This window comes from Leptonychotes weddellii, chromosome 3 (assembly GCF_054177405.1).
Source record: "Leptonychotes weddellii isolate Sample4059 chromosome 3, ASM5417740v2, whole genome shotgun sequence".
Lineage (NCBI taxonomy): Eukaryota > Metazoa > Chordata > Mammalia > Carnivora > Phocidae > Leptonychotes > Leptonychotes weddellii.
Window position 1 is genome coordinate 108,181,044 of NC_138371.1, and position 8,285 is coordinate 108,189,328.

At 45.2% G+C, this 8,285-nt stretch overlaps 1 long non-coding RNA gene and 1 pseudogene across 3 annotated transcripts in view; both read right to left on the reverse strand.

Annotated features, from left to right (window-relative positions):
* The window catches only part of LOC145720602 (uncharacterized), a 100,329-nt gene extending 98,680 nt beyond the window's left edge, over window positions 1–1,649 (reverse strand). For all 3 annotated transcript variants that reach the window (XR_014143681.1, XR_014143680.1, XR_014143682.1), the window contains exon 1: window positions 781–1,649. This is a non-coding gene — a long non-coding RNA (uncharacterized LOC145720602). The remainder of the gene's footprint in view (window positions 1–780) is intronic.
* Window positions 1,650–5,136: 3,487 nt separating this feature from the next.
* On the reverse strand, window positions 5,137–6,394 carry LOC102729371 (FGFR1 oncogene partner 2 homolog pseudogene; annotated as a pseudogene).
* Window positions 6,395–8,285: the final 1,891 nt, after the last annotated feature.

The window sequence follows — 8,285 nt, forward strand, 5'->3', positions numbered from 1 at the left end:
GCAGGAGGCACAGGTAGGGCTCAGAATGTCCTATTGCCCTTTCTTGAAGCTGCTTGATGGCCCCAGGAGACAGCCGCCCAAGGGGCCTTATGCTGTAATAGTGCTAACGGTAGAGAAAGCTGAGCATCCAGACCACAGGAGAAAATACAGAAGCACAGCTCCCCTAAACTGCATTCGGGCAACCGCCCAGAGCAGATGTTTCTAGGTAAGTGTACAGCGACCAGCAAACAAGACCTTGGGGGCTGTGTTTTTAGACAAGACCACTGATTTAATGAACAGATATTTGCTAATATTTGGATTTTGTTTCTGGTGTCAGAAACAAAAATAATTAGATCAGCATTTTATAGTGAGGGCACAAACATCTCATTTTTATCCTATGGAAACACACCACCCACATGAAAAATCAAGACAATTTCCACATCATTTTGCTGCCTCTGCTCGTGAGCAAACTCTTTCCGGGACACACCGCGTAGCAGACGTGTGACAGAATGACCCCACGCCTCTAGGTCATCGAAGCCAAAAGCAAGGATTCTGTGCGTTTTGTTTCACTCGAGGACCTGTGGTCTGTAGAGTTTGCCTCTTTGCCTGGGATCTGCCCCTCTGTTGGTGTGCTTGCTTTGCTCTGGTCAGCTCCGTGCCAGGATCCTGAGCCCTTGATCTGGTTCAGCGTCCCGGGACATCTCGGGGGACAGCCACCTCCCTCTCCTCCCCACCATTCGCTGGTCTGAGTGAGCAGCATCACAGTGCTCCCTAACAGGTGTCTGTGTCCACAGTACTCACCATGGCATGACCGAAGCAGTGACATCTGTTAGGGGCCTCAGCAGAGAAGGGAAAAGCAAGAAGAGCGCTGAGCCGAGCCACAGATTTCAGAAGAAGAATCGGCTCTCCTTCTGCTCTTTCCCTCCTGCACTATTTCTGCGGCTGGCATGCCCGAAAGCACAGTGTGTGAAGTTCAGATCTGTGTCTGTCAGATCAAGCCTGGGAAGCCGAACAGCAGGAGCACACGCTGAGGTGCAGGCTGCTTTAAAAAGCACCAGTCAGGTGTCCCTGGGCTCCGGGCTAGACGAAAGCCAGCATCAACCATTTGTTTGTGTGGCACTGCTGTCAGGCAGGAGACAGGAGGGCCGGGGTGCTCGGGAGACCCGCCCAGAGACCTGCCCTCGGAAAAGTCGGGCCAGGAGTTAAATTCAGCGCCCCATGGGGCTGCAGCAAGGGCCCTCCATCAGGGTCTCCCATGCTAGCCACAGAATACCGCAGGCCCCCAGTGGGCAGCTTCTCCCGCCTCGTCAGATGGGCTCCTGAAGCTCTTACACTCATTTCCTGCATGGTGGCTGGGTTTGTGCCACATGAGGGATGGGCAAGAGGAAACTGCCCAAATGTGTGACATTAGATAGGTGCATGCTTACAGACCTCTTAGAGATGTGATCTTCTTCTGTATAAGTCAGCAAATGAACTTTGCACGCTAAATTGAATAACTCTTATTATTCTGTGAAGTCACTCTCCTTATTTGGTGACCATGTTCCAGACACAGAGGATAATTCCCGGCTGCTGATCGTGACAGCCTCAGATGTTCTTGAAAGCCATTTCCTCCTTGGGCATGACTCAGGGCCCTCCCCCTTAGTGGGCGGAGCCCTTCCCCTCCCCCTAAACAGAGAGGCCCATCCTCCATTTATTGTCACAGGTCAGCAGATCTAAAACCCAACCGGTTCCCTCTCAGTATTAAAACAGCCTCCTTGGCGTGGTTTAGGAGGAAGTACCCAGGTAGTAAATCAGGTCTTTCGCCACAGATAATGAATAATGAATGTTATTCAGTGTGAAAATGACAGCAATTCTTCACCTGTCAGATGAAAAGGGCACAGAAAAGAGGGGTTTAAAAATAGCACCGACACTCAGGGTGTGATGGGGACAGTTGGGAGCCTGAGAACCATTGTCTGGCAGGCAGGGAGGCGGTGAGAGTGAGGCAACCAGGCATTGTGGGAGAAGTTCTGGAGCTCCCTGGGGCCCCAGGTGTCCTCTGTGAGGATTGAAGGACTTTCTCGTTGGGGGCCCTGACCTTGGGACCAGGTCTTGCTGCCTGACTTCACTTGCAGCCCATTATCATTCACTCCCACAATGAGGAAAAACAGAGAGGGCTTCTCAGCACACAGCACCATGGAAGTCTCCGGATTTCAGCTTCCCATGAGCTCATTTGGAGACCCTTTGTAAAATGAGGGGCTGGAGGAGGGTTCTGGGAGGCAGCATAATGGCAAGAGCACAGGGTCTGGGGTCAGAGGACCCAGAATTAAACCAGATCATACAATAACTTTCTGCACAGCCCTGGGGGTATGGAGGAGAGGTTATCTTGGCCTCTGGGAGCCACAGCTTCACCGAGTGCATTTGGAGGATGGGACTCCTCCCCCCATGGGGATTTTGTGAGATATTCTCCGTGAACCACCTGTTTGAGGATCTCAGTGAATACAAGTTCTGCCCCTACTAGCTTGAGCACTCCAGCTGCAGCGCTGTATGTCTACCCACTCGTAGCTTCTGCATTGGTTTCCATCTTTACCATTTCTCTCCCTTAGACAATTGCCTGCCCATGAGGGCAGTGGCTGTTTCTCTTATCACCACTGTCATCCAGTGATTGGAATGGAACCCAGTGCCTAGGAATTGTTCACTGTATATTCCGTGATCTGATCCTCCCTAAATAACTCTTGGTTTTATAAAAACAAAGGTGCAGATTCAAAAAAAAAAAAAAAAAGATGGATTCAACCAATGGTTGAATCAGGTTACTGGTTGGCAGCTGGAAGGGCATAATCAAAACTTCTACTTTAGTGGAGCTTCACTGTTATTCCCTAATGATTTACTAACAGTCCTGCTTCCCATCCCTAATCAGGCCCACCCAGCCCCTGCACACTGCACAGAAACAGTGCTTCCTCAATGGGCAGTGCTCCCTCCTCTGAAGGTGCAATTGGACTGCACAGGGAGGACTGAGGTGGCTTACAGAAAGCCATAGCCCAAACCTCTGACCCTCAAACCTTCACTAACCAGTCGAGCCCTTCTTCCTAGAGCCTGCTTTCAGAGAGGAAAAGAAAGTGATCATCTTGGCATACAAATCACTGTGTTAACAATATATCTGGTTATTGTGTTAATTAGAACATTTAAAAATTCTCAAGAGAGGGTTTGTGGCTACATCTCAAATCCTCAGCTCAGATTAAGACCCTGGAGTAGAATCAAGAATGCTTCTCAAACAGGCCCTGACTCTGGTCCCCAAAAGACTCTGCCTCTTCTACCCAAAAACTGCAGACCTGCTTCCAGCACTTCATTCATTCTCCACCTCATTGGCTCCTTGTCAAGCCCTCTGAGGGGCCCTCAGTAAGTCAAGTGAGTCACAGGGAGACTTCCTGGAAACATCACCACCTTCAGCTGCCCAGGTGAGGGATGAAAAGATCAAAGGGCTCCCAATGCAAAGTTCTCATTCAAGAACTACAACAGTGTTGACTTTTGGGAGGGAAGCTTGTGAAGAGGAAAGGTCTGTGCCTTTATTGAGCGGACATTGGCAAGTCCAAGACAAAAACATCAACACCTCCTGATGAGGTTATGAACTGTGGCTTCTACAAATTCAACCAAATTTGCACCTTTTGTGTCTCAGAGTGTTTCATTAAGGTGCAGGGAGAGCGGATGATCTCTCCCTCTGCAGTGCGCCCCTGCACCTACCCCCTGCTCACCCAAGTGCATTGGGGAGATGGATTCATGCTCTTAACCTCCATTGGAATTTTCTGCCTCACTCCGGCAGACTCCCTATTTGTGTCCAGGGCCAATGAGTTTTCAGGGAAAAGCAATTTTCTCCTGGGAGCTACAAACATTGACCTGTAACAGTTGAGTAACAAGCACCACAGTGTCTGAAGAAAAAATAAAACAATCACATTTCCATCTTCAATATTGTCCTACCAGGGTGCCAATGATTCTTTATTATCAACCACTGAGGACAGCCAGACCCTGTCCATTATAAACTGGCTTTCTGTAATGATTAGCACCGTACAGGCACAAATGGAAACTAAAAAACAAAAACAGCATAAAAACAACAACAAAACCCCCCAAAAAACCCCAAACATGATTAAAAGGCTGAAGATTTTCAAACAATCTCTCTCAATTTCTTTTAAAAATCGAAGCACAATCTGTTTACTTCACCCAGTGACGTCTCTATAGCTTTCTCAGTGTTGTAACCTGAATGTAGATGAAAGGAAAATACGAGATTTGTGCTCTGTGTCCTTCCTTGAAGTAATTGGTGACTAGTGATAAATAAATGTGTTCAGTGAATCTGTCAGAGCTAGGATGCTGAGACTTAATATTGTTAAAATGGCAATATCCTCCAAATTACTCTACTGATTCAAAATCCCAGCTGGCTTTTCTTGCAGAAATTGACAAACCAATCCTAGAATTCATGTGGGCCCAAGTAGCCAAAATAATCATGAAAGGAACAGCCAAGTTGGGAGGACTGATACTTCCTGATTTCAAAACTTAACTATAAAGCTGTGGTAATCAAGACAATGTTCTACTGGTGTAAGAACAGACACATAACTGGACTGGAAATGGGAGTCCAGAAATAAGCCCTTACATTTATGGCCAGTTTATTTTTTGACAAAGATACTAAGACATTTTATTGGGGAAAGAATAGTTTTTTCCACAAATAGTGCTAGGACAACTGGATATCCATACTCAAAAGAATGACCTTGGACCCTTACCTCACACCATATGCAATAATTAACTCAAAAAGAGATCATAGACTTAAATGTATAAGCTAGAACTATAAAACTCTCACAAGAAAGCGCAAAAGTAAACCTTAATGACCCTGGGTTTGGCAATGTTTGCTTAAATATGACACCAAAAGCAAAAGCTACAGAAGAAGTAGATAAATTGGACTAAAAACATCATCGAACTAAAAACATTTATACTTCAAACAATACCATTAAGAAAGTAAAAATAGGGAAAGATGACAGAGCAAGAGTAAAGAAACACCATCCCTTTGGTTCCAGAAAATCTGGAAAAAAAGGGAGGCTTATCAAGTCTTCAAAGCTACTCAAGCAAAGCAGGCACTTTTGGAAAAGAAGGAGCAGTAGAAAGGAAAAGGGGTCAAAGTTTAAACGACTGGACTGGTTCCTACATGCTTTCTGGAGGCAACAACACGACATGGTGCACCTAAGATGACTAAAAGTACAGCCTTATGTCTTGGAAGTACCAGGTAAGCATCCCTTGGCCTTTGTTTTTTGCATCCAAAGGATTAATGGGGTGAGTTTATTGGTGCAGGGGACCACATGAAAAAATGCATAATATTATTAATCATTAGGGAAATGCTAATCAAAACCACAGGGAGGTACCACTTCACAGTTAATACGATGGTTCTAATAAAAAAGAGACAATAATAGGATGTGGAGAGATTGAAACTCTCCTACATCGCTGATGGGAATGTAAAATGGTGCAGCCACTTTGGAGAGCAGCAATTCCTCAAAAAATAAACATGGAATTACCCTATGATTTCATCTGGAGAACTTCCCATCTATTGAATTATTTTTAAATTACATTTTAATAAGAATAATGTCTAGTTCATTTATTATGCATTTTCAGAAACGATCTTTTAAAAATGTCACTTGCCAGTGTATTGTACATAATCTGAAAGTAATAAAGTAATAAATGATTCAGGTGGTGATTTCTTATTATTCACTATTATTCCATTAACTAACTAATGTAGCAGGCCAGCCCTGGGGCTCTTTTGGAGCCATGTCACAGAAATGTTCAGCTCTTCTCAGGCTCAGATCAATTGGCAAGAATTGACAGAGACTGATAACAAAGAGTGTACTTTCTTATACATCATCTTTTGTGAGGCTAAAACTTGAATCTTGAGTTTATAGGATTTCTCGCAAATCCTTGATTTCCTGTTTAAGTTGAAAATTCTTTTCCTACTCATGCAACCCTGATGCTCACCAATCTCAGTGGCTTTCCTCATTACTGCTGCTATTTCCATTACCTGGTCAGCATGGGATCATAATATCTTAGAGTGATGCTCATTAAATTTCATTATTATACCAAGGTCATCCTTTTGGTTAGCCATTAGCAACCCAAACATTTGCTCTCAGCACTTGCTCATGGTAAGTCCCAAAGCCTACTGATGTTCCTCCAGGGATGTATGAAGTTCTTTGTGCTCTTGCTGCCAGTCTCCATCTGATCTCTGCTGTGCCTTCACCAATATCTTGAGTCTTCATTCAGTTCTTGAATTTCTTCCTAATACTGCTTCATTACTTCCACTCCTCTTGAGAGCCATGGTTTGCTCATAAAGAGATTTTGCTGCTTTGTCACAGTCTCTTGATCTTTCAGCAAGAGTCATAGCATCAGCAAAGGTCTTCTCCAATGTACAACTCATTTTCTGGTCTCCATTCTTTGCAGCTAAAATGGTTTGTTGGAGGACAACATGATCTCCTTAACCCCCAAAGGTGCAGGGACAGCCAGCATGAATCCTTTCAATGAGGGAAAAGTAAGATGCCAAGAGGAACCATGTCCAAGACTTGCAGTGGGGCTGGCTACCTAGCCCCTTCCTGAATCCCATCACCGTTCTTCTGTGTCCCCTCCCTTTAGCCTGGCATTCTTTTGCTCAGGACTATGCATGATATGGGCTCTCTCCCCATAGTTAAGGTGGTTAGTGATACCCCCAATGAAACAATTAAATGAAATGCTCATCCCTAACTGAAAACAAGATGACTCCTCCCTGAAGCAGATCTGTCTGTTTTTCTTTAGCATGGGCCTGCTTTTCTATTGTGCATGAGGGCACATTAACACATCCCCACTATCTAGTGAGCTTAGAAACCTTGGCTGTGCTGAGGGAGTATTCATGGAGTATCCTAGCTATACGATGTCCCTCAGGCAAAACTCCTAGGCAACCCTCCATCTTTAGAGCTTCCCTCTCAGACCACGAGGGCCTTAAGCAAAGATGAACCAGGAAGCCAGCTGCCCCATATCCCCCAGCCTCAGGTGGAAGGCTCAGGAGGGCTTTCAGCATTTCTGACAGTGTTTCAGATATGGGGCTGCCTTGGGCTGTGGAGTGTAAAATTCTTCTTGACAGGCTGAAGCTCTGCATGCAGGCACTGTCATGAGTTTTGTGATATGTGAGGACATACCAAATGGGACATCCTTTGCACTCGCTCTAGACAAATGCTTAGATTGGAGCACTAGGAATTGATTTTCCTCCCTCCAGCTTCCATTAAACTGTAAATATTCTTCACACCGGAAATTGATAGGGTGGCTTAGAGTGCTCCTAAGAGAACCAAATACATTAAGACTTTATCCCCTGTCCCTAAATCAGCATTTCTCAACATGGGGCCACAGATCATCTTTGTCACATAGTCACCTGGGGAGTTTGCTAGTTTGTTAGACACACCTTTTCCAGGTTCCATCTAAAAACATTAGTGCCAGGACACCTGGATGGCTCAGTTATTTAAGTGTCTATCTTCGGTTCAGGTCATGATCCTGGGGTCCTGGGACTGAGCCCGCATCAGGCTCCCTGCTCGGCAGGGGTCTGCTTCTCACTCTCCCTATGTCCCTCCCTTCCGTTTGTGTGCTCTCTCTCTCAAATAAATAAATAAAATCTTAGAAATGACAACAACAACATTAGTGCCTTCCAGTCTTTAGGCCCAGAGGTGGGGAGTTTGCAAACTTATTTTGCACATGAGTTTAAGAACTGTATGAGCTGAGCTGAAGCCTGGTCCCCACAATTCTAAACCCTGGGGCATCCACCTGTCCCTCACTTTCCAAGGATATATCATGAAAAAGACTAATGGATGCAAATCTCATCATAATGAAGAAATAAATTAGGTGATTATTCAATTTTTTCCACCACAGGACCGCTTTAAGTTATCTGTGGGGCATTTCAGTAGGATTTTATTTAGGAAATCTAATTCCTGTTTTAAGAACCTACAAATTGGGAGTTTTGTAGTCCTTTTACTTGACTAATGAAAAATCATATGAAGGAGAAAGGGGTTCGGCAGGCTCAGAGGTGACCGTGAAGTTTGCTGTATTTAAAAAGACAGCGCAGGGGCGGAGCAAGATGGCGGAGGAGTAGGAGACCTGGATTTCGTCTCCTCTCAGGAATTCAGCTGGATAGGGATCAAACCATTCTGAACACCTACAAACCCAACAGGAGATCGAAGAAAAGAATAGCAACAACTCTGAACAGAAAAGCGACCACTTTCTGGAAGGTAGGAGGTGCGGAGAAGTGAATCCGAGGCGATATTTGGGAGGATAGACGGCGGGGGAGGGGC